The 17,131-nt window shown below is 35.9% G+C and overlaps 1 non-coding gene across 1 annotated transcript; it reads left to right on the plus strand.

Moving 5' to 3' along the window:
- Nucleotides 1-16,774: 16,774 nt before the first annotated feature.
- Nucleotides 16,775-16,847, plus strand: Trnav-cac (transfer RNA valine (anticodon CAC)). Its single transcript has one exon. It is a non-coding gene; the product is annotated as a tRNA-Val (tRNA).
- Nucleotides 16,848-17,131: the final 284 nt, after the last annotated feature.

Here is a 17,131-nt window from a genome sequence, read left to right on the forward strand (position 1 = left end):
AATTCCATATTTCCCACTTTTAATTTTAGGAGGGGCCTCTGTCCCATATCCATAGTAAGGTTTATTAAAGTGGTTCCTGTTGATCCAAAACCTCCTTGTCTTTTATTTGTATTTTTACTGGGCCACAAAGAATGTTGACTGGGCAATATAAGCATTTGTGCAATGCGATCCCCTGGAGAGATGACCGTAATTCCTTTTGGTGAAGAGACCAAGGCTTTTATTTGTCCAGTGAAATCAGGATCAATAACCCCTGGGTGTACTATAAGTCCTTTTAGTGTTGAGGAACCTCTACCTAGTAATAGTACTACACTGTTCTGTGGGATTTTTTCATGCCAATCAGTATCAATCATCTGCACCCCCATATCTGGGGTTAGTATGAGTCTGGAGGTGGCACAGATGTCCAATCCGGCACTTCCTGAGGTGGCTCTGCGCTCCCCTTCTCTGTGGGAGGATACCACCGTCGGGGAACTTGTTGAATTACCCCGTATATTTGTTGCGGGCCCCGGGGAGGGCCCTGTCTCCCGTTTTTTTTGAAGTTCAGGATTCAACCCTAGGAAATTATCCTCCCTATCTCTAATAGGCTGACAGGCACTATTCCGATGACTTCCTCTTCTGCATCTTGGACATAGCCCTGGGGCATAAGGTGTAACAGATTTTACTATAGTTATCTCTTATCTTTTGTTAGGGCATTATCTCCTTGCTGCTGATTTTGTGCATCTATTGAAGCGTATTGGCCTTCTCCTATTAACATTTCTATCGGGAAACCTTGCCACTATGTTTCTGCAAGCAGTTTCAACAGCTATTTCTTGCCACTGAGCTTCCCCAATTAGCCATTGTTCTCCAGATAACACTGCTCTGCATACCTGTCTCCAATAGTCTTAACTGCCTCTTTAAAGTTTTCCAATGGTTGATGGTATCTCCATTTGCTCCTCAAATATGGGCAGGTTCTACAAATTTTGAAGCTCTTTCTATTAGGCTTAGGTTTCTCCTACCTTTTCCCCTTGTTCCTAAGTTTTCACTACCACTTGGTTATTTCTTTTTTGGGGGTTCTTTGTGTTAGACTTAGTTCCCCTTTTTCCCTTGTTCTTAGATTTTTTGAGCAATTATTTTCTAGGTCACCACCACTCAATTTTTCCTCACTTTATTCTTTTTAAGCGTTCTTTTCTGTTACTATTAGATCCTGTTCATGAAGATCCCCCTTGTGGCACACTGAGCAGCTTTTCTTACTTTAGCTGTTTTTTTTTTTTTTTTTTTTTTTTTTTCCCCTCAATGGCGTCCCATTGTTTTTTAATAGTTCCCTGAGGGGTTGCTGCATTCAGACCCTATTGTTACTAATTTGAATAGCTTTAGTTTTGGTAGTTACAATAACAAACAGTGGCCTAGCCGCCAGGAGCAACAAAATTACTGAAGGGAAAACTATCAAGTGCGCATTAGAATTTTTATAGCGGCTTTTCACGTACTACCTAATTGGACCGCTCCAAGCGTGTTCCTACTTTCACTTTAATTAGACCGCGTTCCACGCGTCAGGACCGCTAATGGCGTGTCCCGATACCCCCCGACCCGCGTTCTACGCGTCAGGATCCCGATACCCTTCAACCCGCGTTCTACGCGTCAGGACCGCTGATGGCGCGTCCCGATACCCGCGTTCTACGCGTCAGGATCCCGATACCTTTCAACCGGACCGCACTCCGCATGTCCCCAGGACCGCCAATGGCGCATCCTGACACCCTTTTTTTTTTATAACCGGTTTAACTTGTATACAAAAAAATTTTTTTTCAAATATCTTACCTTGTTTTCTTTTATAAGGCCTTCATCTTTCCTTCATGTCCCGGGTTTCGGCACCAGTTATCGCGTCCCCTCTGGCCGCAGAGAGAGACACGACAAATGTCTGAAGCTTTGGAAGTTTATTGTGCACAGTCCCTCTCCTACGCTTCTCTTACTCCTAGCTCCCGTGCACTCCCAGCTTCCCTTCTCCCAGCTTCTTCCAGCTTCCGCGTACTCCCAGCTTCCAGCTTGGCTTCAGCCTCCGCCTTCGCCGCTTCTTCCGCTTCTCCCTCTTCTTCAGCCCCCGCCGCTTCTGCCTCTTCCTCAGCTTCTCCCCCTACTCTCCCACCCACCAGGCTTATATACACTTCAACCAATCAGGGGAGAGTACACGAGATAAACGCGGACAGCTGCAAGCATAGGATAGATACACGAGGGGGGCATGCTCTAGTCTCATCGTTAACTAGCCAATCATTGGAATTCGCTGGTTGTTTACTGTATAGCTGGCCGCTTTTGGCTCAGCGTCAGGCGCCATCTTGACCATGCCTAAGGCTGGGGGTCTCAGAAACCCCGACACATACCCATGTTTATTGCAGCACAATTCACAATAGCCAATTTATGTCGCCAGCCTATGTGTCTGGATAAAGAAAACTAAAGCAATATGGATTGCAAATAAGCACAAGAAAATATGTTTAACATTATTAGTAATTAGTGAAATGTATATTAAAACCACAATGAGATATCATTATTAGTGGAGTTATGGATGAAATTGTGGCTGGAATGTAAAACAATGATAATACTTTGAAAGACAATATAGCATTTTCTTTAAAAGTAAAACATATATTTACAATATGACCTTCTCTTTCCACTCATAGATATGTACTGAAGAGAAAGGAAATGAAACACCTATACAAGCCTTTACATGAATGTGAATTATCATAAACCCAATGTGGAAACAGCATGAATTTCTATTAACAGATGAATGTATAAGTAATGAAATACTACTCAGCAATATAAAGGGAAACACCAGCATAATCAAAAAGGATGAATATTAAAATAATTATACTAAATGAAAAATATAAACAATATGAACTCTATAATTGAATTACATGAACTTCTTGAGATTGAAACTTATCTATACTAACAGAAAGCACACTAGTGGTAGCCCAAGAATGGATGGGAGGATTACCAAGGAACACAAAGAAACATTTGGGAGTGATGAATATGCTTATTATCTTGATTGAGATGATGATTTCATATGTCAAAGTTAATGCAATGGCACATTTCACACATTTGCCATTTATTAGATATCTATTATATCTTAATTAAACTATTAAAATAGTATACGCTACACAAGAAAATGAAGAAATATGTACTAGAGACATAAAATGTGAAGATAAGGGTTAAAGCACTCTTCATATTTGGGAGGAGGAGATTCAAGATATAATTTACATTTAGATTAGTTATTTATGCATATATAATTTCAAGAGTAAATATTAAGATTAAAAATAGTATGTTTAACTCTCAAATCAAAATAAAGAAAAATAGAATTTAAGAATTTTATATGAAAGGAAATAGGAAAGGAAGAAAAATAGTAAAAGAATGATATCTAGAAGTCTCAAAATATGAGGAAAGAAATTGGTTTGAATATATCCATAATGCAGTTACTATAGATGGACTAAAGTTAGTGGGTTAAAAGATATTCACTTATTGGAATAAAAATGACAAAAACAAAGGTTAGGTCCTTGAAGATTACAAGGGATGATTAAAACATAAAGATGCAGAAAAATTGAAAGCAAAGGATGTAAAATAATATACTAGGCAAATAATAATAAAAACAAAGTTGATGTGGCAATGTTAATACCAGACACAATTAATTAGGGGAAAATATATTGTTAAGTATTTTTTAATGTTTTAAATATAATTATTTTTATGAAGACATTATATTTATACATAATACTGTGTTTCATTTTGACATGCATGGAATATAATTTGTTCCATATCAGTCCTCAGTATGTCCCCATTCCCTCTCCTCCTCCCTCCTTCAGTTTCCTCTCCTCTACTCTACTTGTCTTCTATTTATTTGTAGGGATTTTTATATTTGGTCTAATTGGTTATACATGACAGTTGAATGCACTTTGACACATTGTACACAAAGGGTGCACAACTTCTCATTCCTCTGGCTGTATGTACATAACACAGAGAAGCCACACCAGTCGTAAAATCATACATGTATATAGGGTAATAATGTACATCTCATTCCATCACTCCTCCCACTCTCACATCCCCTACCCTCCCCTCACTTCCTCTGCCCAATCCAAAGTTCTTCCATTCTTTCCTAGCCTCCTCATCCCCCGCATTATGGATCAGTATCTGCTTATCAGAGAAAACACTCTGCCTTTGATTTTTTGGGTTATTTCACTTAGCATGATATTCTCCAGTTCCATCCATTTACCTGGAAACGCATAATTTCATTATTCTTTAAGGCCGAGTAATATTCCATTGTGTGTATATACCACAGTTTCTTTATCCACTCATCTGTTTAAGGGCATCAAGTTTGGTTCCACATTTTAGTTATTGTGAATTGAGCTGCTATAAACATTGATATGGCTGCATTACTATAGTATGCTGATTTTAAGTTGTTTGATTATAAACCAAGGAGTGGGATAGCTGGGTCAAATGGTGGTTCCATTCCAAGTTTTCTGACGAATTTCCATACTGTTTTCCATAGTGAAGACACCAATTTGCAGTCCCACCAGCAATGTATGAGTGTAACTTTTTCCCCACATCCTTGCCAACACTTATTGTTTCTTGTATTCTTGATATTTGCCATTCTGACTGGAGTGAGATGAAATCTTAGAATAGTTTTGATTTGCATTTCTCTAATTGCTAGAGATGTAGAACATTTTTTTCCATAAATTTGTTGATTAATTGTATTTCTTCCCTGAAGTGCCTGTTTAGCTCCTGTTTGTGCCTGTTTGGTTTGGGGGGATTGACTTATATCACTTAGCAATTCTGGATTTTATCTAAGATTTTTGTGCATCTGTTTAGATAATCATGAGAATTTTTTCCTTAATTCTATATATGAGGTGTTTTACATTTATGGGTTTTTGTATGTTGAAGCATCCTTGCATCCCTGGAATGAAAACAGATTGATTATGGTGTATAATTATTTATTAAAATAATTTTTAATTTTATTAATAAAATTAATTTTATTGCAATGTTATTAATTTTATTTGCAAGTATTCTTTGAGGATTGTTGAATGTAGGTTCATCAAGGATATTGGCCTGTAGTTTTCTTTTTTAGTGTGTGTTGTAGCTTTTTAGTATAAGTTTGAAGAGCTCCTTCATTTATTATGTAATAGTTCGAGAGTATTAGTATCATTTTTTCTTTAAATGTCTGATAAAACTCAGCAGTGAATCTCTCCACTATTGTACTTTTCTTTATTGGGAGACTTTTTATTCCTTTTCTGATTTGTTGCTTGTTATTTATCTATCTACATTTTTATGTCCTCTTTCTTCAACTTTTATAAGTCATATATGTAAGCACAAAAGGATGGGAGGCAGAACTCAACAGATTCAGAGAAGCCTTTATTCTTTTGTGAACACCACTGGGATCCATTTTCTGGATGGGAAAATGGCCATCAGTTACAGAGGGTGTTTTGGTTTTATAGGGTACAGTGATGTAATCATTGGAAGCCATGTATGTGCAGGGTTTTTTTTTTCTTTTTTTTTTTTTGTACATGCAGTTTTGACTGTTGGGCGCTAGCTGTACGGGTTAAAACTTTAATTTAGGAGGGTAGTTGTAAAAAGGTTGAAACTCATTGTTCTTACTCTGGGATGCATTGTTTCCCAGAGTTTCAATATTTGCTGTGCCTCCATTTAGGGCTAATTTGCGATGGGGGAAGGTCTAAGTTTAGGGCACATTGTTATTAGGGAAGGGTGTGCTGGGAGAGTTTTAATGTTTGGCCAATTTCCCCTCCCTTCTCCTGAGCCACACTGTTCCTCTGTTTTTCTTGGGGAGCTGTCGTTTAGGAATATTATTTTCCATAACCCTTCAATATATATCTAGAAATTTGTCCATTTCCTCTAGATTTTCCAATTTATTAGCATATAATTTTTTAAAAATATTCTCTAAGAATACTACAGATTTCACTGGCATCTATTTTAATATTCTCTTTTCCATGTCTTTCTCTATTTGCTTGGTTCATCGCTATCTTTCTTTTGGTTAGTTTAGCTAAAAGTTTGTCAATTTTGTTTATCTTCTCAAAGAATCAACTCATTATTTCATTAATCCTTTCAGTTTTTAAGTCCCTATTTCATTCATTTCTCCTCTGATGATCTTTATTACTTATTTTCTTTTTCTGAATTTGGTTTTGGCTTGCCCTTATTTTCTAACATTTTTTGACGAATCATTCTGTCATTCATTTGGGATCTCTCTTGCTCTCTCTCTCTCTCTCTCTCTCTCTCTCTCTCTCACACACACACACACACACACACACACACACAACACACACACACACACATAGGTATTCATAGTTATAAACATTTCACAATAATGCTTTTGCTGTATCCTTGCTGTATCTTATCAGTTCTGGTATGTTGTGTTTCTATTTTCTTTTGATTCTAGAAATTTAAAAAAAAATCTCCCCCTGATTTTTTAAATGACACACTGTTCATTCAAATAATCAATAATGTGAAAAGAGAGCTCTGTAGAGTGGTAGGAAATCTTTACCACACACCCTTCAGATAGAGCACTAATCTCCAGAATTTATAAAGAACTTAAAAAGCTTCACACCAAAAATACAAATGACCCAATCAATAAATGAGCTAAGGAATCGGGCAGACACTTCACAAAAAAAGATAAACAAGCAATCAACAGATATATGAAAAAATGCTCAACATCTCTAGTAATTAGAGAAATGCAAATCAAAACCACCCTAAGATTTCATCTCACTCCAATTTGCATGGTGATTATCAAGAATACAAGCAATATTAGATGTTGACGAAGATGTGGGGGAAAAGGCACACTCATACATTGCTGGTGGAGTTGCAAATTGGTGCAGCACTCTGGAAAGCAGTATGGATACTTCTTAGAAAACTTGGAATGGACCCACCATTTGACCCAGCTATCCCACTCCTTGATTTATACCCAGAGGACTTAAAATCAACATACTACAGTAATGCAGCCACATCAATGTTTATAGCAACTCAATTCACAATAGCTAGATTGTGGAACCAACCTAGATGCCCTTCAATAGATGAATGGATAAAGAAACTGTGGTATATGTACACAATAGAATATTACTCAGTCATAAAGAAGAATAAAATTATGGCATTTGCAGGTAAAAGGATGGAGTTGGAGAATATTATGCTAAATGAAATAAGCCAATCCCCAAAACCAAAGGATGAATATTTTATCTGATAAGTGAATGATGATACATAACAGGGGTAGGGGGTAAGGGAAGAATGAATGAGTGTTGAATTGTGTAGAGGGAAAAGAGGGGAGGGGAGTGGACAGGAGAAGGAAAGATAGTGAAATGAGACAAATATTACCCTATGTACATGTATGATTAAACAAATGGGGTGAATCTCCAGCATGTACAACCATAGAAATGAAAAAGTTGTACCCCATTTGCATACAATTAATCAAAATGCATTATATAAAAATTAAAATTAAAAAATAAAGTGGTATAGTGCTTGCACAATCTATGCACATCCTTCTGTAAAGAAGTATCATTTGATCTCCATGTACTTGTATAGTTTTTGTTGTTTTACTTACTGTTTATTTTTAATTTCATTTCATTATGATCTGATAATGTGTAAGAAATTATTTTAAATTTTTATTTGTTAAGATTTGCTTTTTGTCATAAACTGTAATGTATTTTGGAGAAATTTCCATCTATAGATGAAAAGAATTTGCATTCTGCAACTGTTTGGTGAAATATTCTGAAGATGCCTATTGAATCCACTTGATGAGTAGGGTAATTTAGCTCTGATATTCTTTGTGGTTTGTTTGTTTGGATGATCTATCTGTCATATTGGGATGTTGAAGTCACTCACTATTATTATTTGGAGTTTATCTCTCTCTCTTAATGTCTTGTAGTGTTTGTTTTATAAAACTGGATACTCTAATGTTCAGTGCACATATATGTACAAACATGACATTTTCATTGATGGATTATTCTCTTTATCCAAAAACAAGCAGAAGTAGCTCTATTAACTTTCATAAAAGTAGACCTTTTTAAAATCAGCCTTTGTCCCTTCTTATTAATTTTGACTTGCAGTCTCCTTTGTAAGACTTGTATATTAACTACTCCTGCTTGATTTCTGATTCCATTTTCTTGGAACATCATTTCCTGTTCTTTCACATTCAGCATATCTTTGTTAAGTGAGTTTCTTTCAGGCAGCAAATTGTAAGGTCTTTTTTAAAAATATTTTTTAGTTGTAGATGGACACAATTCCTTTATTTTATTTATTTATTTTTATGTGGTGCTGAGAATCGAGCCCAGTGCTAGATGAGTACATTACCACTGAGCCACAACCCCAGCCTGTAAGGTCTTATTTTTAATACAATCAACCAGTCTGTATCTTTTAAAGAATTAAGTCCATTTATATTAATAATTATTATTTAAAGGTCCATTTTAGTTGCTATCATTTTGTTGCTTTTCTTCTGGTAGTTTTGAATGATCTATGTTTGCTGCTTTTTCCTTTTCCATGTTAATGGTTTGATATTATACTGAATTATAATGTTTGATCCCTTCTGAACTCTTATTTGCTGATCAACTCTCATGATTGTGTTTATATTGCTTAAACTTTTGTATGATTTCTTTAAATATCTTATATAATGTGGGTTTAGTGGTCATGAATTCCTTTAGTTTATACTAACTTGTAAGGTCTTTATTTCTGCTTCATTTCTGAAGGAGTTCTTTGCTAGATATAGTAATTCAGGTTGGCAGTTGTATTCTCTTAGAGTTGGAAATGCATCATTCCATGACATCTAGGCCCTTAGAGTTTCTATAGTTACAATTTCTCTTATACCTGCTTATTCACTTCCCTCCCAAGATTAGGAAAATTTTTTGCTTTTATTTCATGGAATAGGTAGGTTTTCTATGCTTGTATCCTGTAGCTCACCTCACTTGTCTGTACTGATTATCTGCATGCTTGCTGTTTTAATGGTGTCCAATAGATCTTGTATGTACTATACACACTTCTTATTTTTTCTTATCACTATTGAATGTGACAACCCATCAACCTTTTCTTCAATACCTGATATTCTTTCTTCTCTATGATCTAGTCTATTTGCAGTTGGTTTTCAACAGGGTTTTCTTTTTAACTTTCTGAGCTTTATATTTACACAATTTCTATCTATATCTGCTTGATCCTTTTTCAGAATTTATCTTTTTATCAAATTGTTCTTTCATATCCTCCATTATCTTCCCTAATTCATTCAATTGTTTATTTGTATCCTCTACAAAATAATTTATTATTTTTTAAAAATCAATCTTGTGAATTCTTTGTTGAGCATGTTATCTACTAATATCTTTGGATTCAGTTACTAGAGAGCTATGATCCTTTGGAGAAGTTACATGCCTTTTTTCATATTTCTTGTATTTCTGTGCTGAAATTTATGCATTAGTTGAGGTGAATATTGCTTCCATTTTATGTAATGGTCTAGAGAGCATCCTTCCTGATGTACCATGGGATATCGGTTTATTGTGTAGTGTTGTGATTAATTCCAAATGAACTTCATGAAGTGGTTTCCTTGTGATTTTTTCAGCTGAAATTAGTGGTTCTTGGCACTTTGTATACTCTGTCGGAGCCTAAGGGATCCACTTTTTCTGTAGGTCTTGCAGGAGTGGAGTACCTTTGTCAGTTCAGGCAGATGTTTTGTAGATAGTGGAGTTTATGTGGTACCTTCTCTGTGGTTACTCCTCCAGTCTTAGCAACAATGTGCAATCTGAAAAGGGTATGGAAGTAACCTATGCTGAAGTCACTAGTAGGGGTGGTGTCCACAAGAGTTGGCCTATTTCTCTCTGTTATTGCTAAGGTGGGCTATTGTCTAAGTGTGGGACTTCAGGCCTCTCCTAGCCCTGGTCCCTGATATTAAGCTGGGGGCTTTTGTCTCCCGTAATCTTTAAGTTGAAGTATGTACTAAGGACTAGGTTGTGACTGGAATAAACTGGTTTCTCACTACTGGCTAAGGGGTATAGCTCAGTGGCAATGCACCCACCCAATGTGTTAAAGGTATTGAACTCAATCCCTACCCTTCTCAGAATTAAGCAATCAAACAGCAGCAAAAACAACCACATAAAAAGAAACCAGATATAAAAATAATAACCAATTAAAACCATCACAATATCACCAATGACAGTAGAAAAGGGCAAAAATAATATGTAAAAAGTAAGAAGTCAAGATTTAATAAAAGCAAAATTTATAGAGTATAACAGGAGAGTCAAAAGGGGAAAAGAAAAAGAAAGAAGAAAAGGTATTTTAAAAATTGAAAAATGAGAAAGAAGAAAAGGGAAAAAATCATTTAAAGAATAAAAAAAGTTAAGTAGGATAAAAGTAAGGAAAAAAATAACAACTAAGGTACTTGGATTGGATGTTTCTTTCTGGGTCTTCTAATGTTGGCATATGCCAGGTACGGCTTTGGTGGTAATTGATGACAGCAAAAAACAGTTGTTTTTCCTCTTAGCTACCACCAAAAATGTTGGGGTGGTATGCAGACTGCCCTCTGCCCCACATTTCTCCCTGAACTGGTTATTGGCAATACTGACCAGGGCTATAGTCACACTTGAGGCTTTTTGTATGTGTACCCAGGGGTGTGGTGAAAGTTGGAGCCACCACAAACGCTACTTTTTTTTTTTTTTTTAATACTGAGAATTGAACTTAAGGGCACTTAACAACTGAACTACATCCCCAGCCCCCCCCCCCCTTTTTTTTTATTCTGAGACAGGGTCTCACTAAGTTGCTTAGGGCCTCTCTCAGTTGCTGAGGCTGAGTTTGAACTCACGATCCTCCTACCTAACCCTCCTGAGCCTGGGATTACAGGCCTGTACCACCAAGCCCAGTGAATAAACTCTTTTTTGCTGTTTGAACTTAAGTAGTATGTGGAGGCCAGGGAGCAGGGTACACACTCGCCCCAGAGGCCCTCAGTCTGTATACCCTGTATACCCAGGATGGGGCAATGTCCAAGCCATGGCGTATCCTAAGAATGTCTGGAAGTGGAGGAAGTAATCACTGATTTCTGTGCTGGAATGGGTATTGCAGCAACCCAGCAATTTACCAGCCTAGGTCTTGGTGCCTTCAGACCTAACTGCCACACACACACACACACACAAAAAAAAAAAAAAAAAAAAAAAAAAAGCCCACTCTTGCTTGGTCTTGCTATATTTCATAGAGGGTGGGACCAACTAAAGTTGAAAATTGCTTTGTACTTTTCTCTGAGTTGTCTTTCTATTTCTGTGTGGTGTTTTAGATTTCCTATCACTTTATTCATTCCCAAAGTTCTTCCTCTTTTTCTGTCCTCTAAATACAGCTTCTCCTTTATTGCCCTCTGGCTTTTCCACTCACACTTTTGCATGAAGAGTACTTCCATTATGCTGTAATCTTATTCCTTTCCCATAAAGTCTATTGTAACTTTCAAATTTTGAACAATGTGAAAGCTTTAGTCTTTCCTTTGTGCTACTGGGGATATAACCCAGGGCATCCCACAAACCAGGAAAGCATTCTCCCACTGAGCTACACTCCCATGTAACATTACCTATTTTAAAAGAAAGTGACCTTTAAAAACAACCTTGGGATATTAGGATAAAAGGGGATATCATTTTGGAACTGTATATAGTTCTGTATAAGAGAAAATTCAAATAACAGTAGCTTTAAATAAGAGAGAGCATTGTTGAAACAGACTGCAGTTGGGGCCTCTCAGAACCTCTTCATGCTGAGCCTAAAGGCTCCCAACCTGTGACATGCCAAGCAATCTGATAATGGAGATTGTCTACTCCCTGGGCCTGTCTTGCATAGGCTAACTAAATCTGCATATGTATATTTCCTGCCTTTTGTATTACTTTGCCACCTCTTCTCTTTTAAAATTCTTCTCACTCTTAGAGATTCCAAGATGGAATTTTTGAAAAAAAAAGACTATCTTCTATCTTCCCTCAAATGCTGACTTAAATTAGACCTGTGTTTCTATCAAATTGATTCCGAGTCTCTGTGGAGAAACAAGTGATGTAGCCTAGCTGCTTCTCCTGATTAGCAACAGTTCCACCTGGTAATACTTATCTTTCATCCTAACAAGGAGCTCAAAGATAGGCACTGACTCAAGGACACCAGCTTAAGATCTCTAATTATTTTCTTTCATCATGGGGCATGAGATAGCTACAGATGCACTAGTAATTCCTTCCGCATTTGGGGGAGAAAGAAAAAACAAATACAAAGGCAAAATTAAATGTGTCTTCTGAGCTTATTTTCCTCTTTCAAACACACCCAGTACACAAATGCATACCTACATACAAAAACACATAAAAACTTTAAGAGCTTTCCACAAAGCCCCACTATATACCTATCTGCAAGGGAAGTGATAGTAGATTTTTTTTTTTTAATTTGAGTACATTTCTACCCTCAACAAACTGGAGTTCTCTTAGTAAGGAAGAAGGGGATACTGAATGTTGAGTAAACAATTAGCAATCTCCACCACAGATGAGAGCCACCTTAAATTGATAAAATGTTCTACCAGTTGTATAATAGACACAGAACTTAAGAGTAAAACATAAGACTCATTCCTTTCAAAGTCAGGAAGGAGACAAGAAGGTTTATTATTCTTTAACAACTTCTATCATCACCACTATAATTCAATGTTCTTCAAAAGGTTTTAGACAGACTCACTGGTACAGCATCTGCCTAGCACATGTGAGGCACTGGGTTTGATTCTTAGCATCACATTAAAAAATAAATAATAAAATAAAATAAAGGTATTGTGTCCATCTACAATTAAAAAAATTATTTGTAAACAATGTCTATGATAAAAACTCAAAGTAATCTACAGAAAAATTATCATAAATAAAAATTTACCAATGCTGCTGGTTATATTATTAATATTTAGGTGTCCATTGCATTTCTATATATCAGAAACAAACAATTTGAAAGTGTAATTTTTTGAAGTTATCACTACAATGGCAATGAAATTTATCAGATACTAACGATGCACATGACCTTTATGTACAATAGTATAACTATATTGAAAGACATTTAAGAAGACCAAATCATGGTCAGTTATATTACTCTTATTAACAAGATACAAAATCATAAAAATGTTAATTCCTCCCACTTAGTTTATACACTCAATACAATGCAAGTACATATTCCAATAAAATAAGGTTTTTAAAAATGAGACTTGACAAAATTAACCTAAATGTTATGTGGCACATTAAATATGAAAGACTAGTCAAGATAATTTTTAAAAAGAACAAAAGAAATTTATCAGATATCAAAGCAGATAATAAGTCTATAGTGATGAAAACAGTGTAGTATTTATAAAAATGAAAAGAAAAAGAAAAAGAACTAAATGAACCAGAATAGAACCCAGGATCCAGAAACTGACCCATATATATGTAGGTATTTAGTACATGATAAAGTGGCATTTCAAATGAGTGAAAAATGAATAAACCAGTTCATCAACATTTTTGGACAACTGACGACTAATTTAGGAAAAATAATCCCTATTTTTCTATGCCACACTTTTCATGAAAAATATATTATAGTTATCTTAAAAATTTAACCACCACAACCAAAATTATTAAAAATGATTAGAAAAAAGCACAGGTTCATATGCTTATGGATATAGGGAATGAACTGTTTTAAAGAGAAATAGAAAACTAAAATCTTAAAGAATGTTGGTAAATATGACCACATTGAAGCAAGACATTACTGCATGGGAAAATAATAATAATAAATAATGTCAAAAGGCAAGTCAAATTCTAGGAAAAATATTCAAAGCATAATAGACAAAACATTCACACCCAAAATGCATCAAGAAACCCTACAAATTAATAAAAAGAGACAATTCAATAGAAAAATTGACGAAGAATATGACAAGATTATTCACAGACAAGGACTTACAGTGGCCTAAAAAATAAATTATAAAATTGCAGGTTCTTATATTAGTATAATCAAGGAAATGCAAATTTAAATGAATAAGAATATTTTTACCAACAGTTTGGTAAAAATACTAATAATATAAAGTGTAAAGTACAGGTTTGGAAAATGGATACACAATTAGAATGAGTGAATATTGTTATGGCTATTGTGAAAGGAAAAGAAAGAAGGAATATTTTCCATGATTCAGCAAAAAGCAGATTTCATCTAAAAGGCCTTACACTTTTTTTATGTTTTCTCATTCAGTCTCACTCTGCCTCCTTGCTTCTACAAGGAGGGAGTATTTTGGAAGGTAATCTTATCTCTCATCTTGTCACCAGAAAAACTTATTCTGATATTACCCTTCAGGGAGATCAGGATGTATAGAACTTGGTCTGGAAGAGAGAATTTATCACTGAGACAATGGAGAGAACTTAAACCAAGAAAATAAGTAGAGTCAAGAACTGTGTGAAAACCGCTGTCCAAATAACCTGAAGATGGTGAGTCTTTAGGATCCATATTTGAGTGGCAAAGTTAGATTCAGGAACTGGGGTTTCTATTATATGCCAAGCAATGTACTGGCATTGGACTTTACATTAGTGAACAATTGAATCAGGTCCCTGACTGCATATCAAGGAAATATATGTAAGGTGGTGGTAATTATCATGAAGAAACAGGGTAAGAAGATAAAGTGATGGAAGGGACAGGTGGTGGTAGGAAACATTTAGGGAAATGTTTTGGGAACCCTAATTAAGTTTGGTGCTTGAAGAACAGAAAGAAAACCAGTGAGGCTGAAGGGAAGTGACAGGGAGATTAGAAGATAGTTGAAAAGGTAGGCAGAGACCAGATCGAGGGCCTGTTAGTCTTTAGTAAAGGTTCTGATTCTGAGTATGATGGTAAGTATGTTCTGAATGTGATGGGAAGCCACTGGAAGATTTTCAGCAGAAGAGCATCATGATCTCCCTTATATTAAAAATGAAAACAAAAAAATCTGGCTGTTTGTCCAGAATGAATTTTATGGGGAAAAGAATGAAAAACAGGAAAATCACTAAGGTTATTGCAGGTATCCAGATGAGAAATGATAGTGGCATGGACTAGCATGGAGTCAGTAGAGGTAATTAGAAATGATACTATTTAGGATACATTTTGAAGGTCAAGCTGATGTTAAGAAGCCTTGCTCTAGTGGAAGACAATCAATACTTAAAACAGTGACTAGAAGCCAGATCTTCTGACTTTTATCTAGGTCAGTGCCCATTCAACTCCATCATCAAAATTATAACTATCATTTATTGCACTCTTAATATGTGGCAGCCACTTAAATTACTTGCAACCAACTTATAAAGTAAGCTGTTAATATCCCCATTTTCAAAGTTTGGATACTAGAGTTCAGAGAGTTCAAGTTTATTGCCTAAAGTTACAGATCTAACCAACAGTGAAGTTGGGATTACAACCTAGATCTTTTGAACTACAAATCTGTGCTCTTTCTATTATCCCAATTATTTTTGAATATTTTTATAAAAGCAGAACAAATTTTCCTACAAGAATATCATGTGGAAGACCAATAAACATAAAAATAAACAAACAAAAAAACCATAACTCCCTTGGTTGAAGCAGAAGTGAAGGACCTAGAATTCTACATATTAGATCCTATTTTAATAACAGCTGACAATAATCTGTGACTGGCTATGAGCTAAAAGGTTAACATGTACTCAGTATTTAAATAATCCTCACAAAAATCCTATTAGGTAGAAACTGTTATTATCTCCATTATTTTTGTCTTAATATTTTTGTCATAGAGGGACATAATACCTTTATTTTATTTATTTATTTTTATGTGATGCTGAGGATCAAACTCAGTGCCTCACATGTGCTAGGCAAGCGCTCTATCCCTGAGCTACAACCCCAGTCCATCCCCATTTTTTTCAAAGGAGAAAATTATGGCTCAAAAAGGAGTGAGAAACTGTACTCCCTTTGTGTATGACAAATCATAAATGCATTCTACTGTCATGTATGGCTAATTAGAACAAATTAAAAAATTATTTAAAAAATGTTAAGTTCTTTGCTTTAGGTCACAAACTAGCAAATAGTTGAAACTGGGATTCAACCCCAGGCAGCCTGGTTCCATAACCTGTAACATTAACCATGTCGCCTTCAAATGTACCTGTAGGAAACCCCTAGGGCTCTCCTAAGCACAATTGCTATAATAAATTGCCCTCTTCCAATTAAGGCCACCTCTTCCCCATGGCATATTTGTCCATAATTCTAGTCTCCATATATTTGTTTATGCTAGTTTCCTACCTGGATGGTCCTATCTGCTCAAGTTATCTAAATTGTCCTCATCCTTCATGCTATGCTCAAGTTTACTTCCTTTAGAAAGTCTTCCATATACACCCAGTCCAGCACTTTTAAGTTTTTATTTTTGAGGCAGTTTCTCTCTAAATTGTGCAGACTGGTCATGAACCTATGATCCTCCCACCACAGTCTCCTAAACTTCTGGGATTATAGCGATTGCCACAACGCTACTATCTTCTTTAATTGAACACTCACTTCCCCTATACCCAGTTATTCCATATTAGGGATAAATTCTAGAGACACTCATACATGTACACCAGGGCACATGTGAAGGATGTTCAAAGTAGTCCTATTCACAAAAGTAAAAAGCCAGGAATCAATCCAAATGCCCATGAACTAGAAGAGTAGATGAATAAACTGAAGTAGTCACGCAATGAAATATTACATAGTTGTAGTTGGGCACAGTGGTGCACGCCAGTAATCCCAGCAACTCAGGAGCCTGTGGCAGGAGGATCATGAGCTCAAAGCTGGCCTCAGCAACTTAGTGATACCCTGTCTCAAAATAAAATATTTTGGGGGGCTGGGGGGTATAGCTCAGTTGGTAGAGTGCCTGCCTCACAAGCACAAGGCCCTGGGTTCAATCCCCAGCACCCCCAAAAATATATATTTTTTAAAAAGGGCTGGGGATATGGCTCAGTGGTTATGCACCCCTAGGTTCAATCCCTGTTACCAAAAAAAAAAAAAAGAAAGAAATAGAAAAATATTATGTAGTTGTCAAAACAAAAGCAAATGAACTATAGCAATACTATTATGGTTTGGAGATGAAGTGTACCACACAGTAAGCTCATGTGATAGGCAATGCAGGAATGTTCAGAGGTGAAAATGGTTAGATTACAAGAGCTATAACCTAATCAGTGGATTAATCCATTTGACAGATGAA

Source organism: Sciurus carolinensis, chromosome X (genome assembly GCF_902686445.1).
Source record: "Sciurus carolinensis chromosome X, mSciCar1.2, whole genome shotgun sequence".
In the NCBI taxonomy this organism is placed as follows: Eukaryota; Metazoa; Chordata; class Mammalia; order Rodentia; family Sciuridae; genus Sciurus; species Sciurus carolinensis.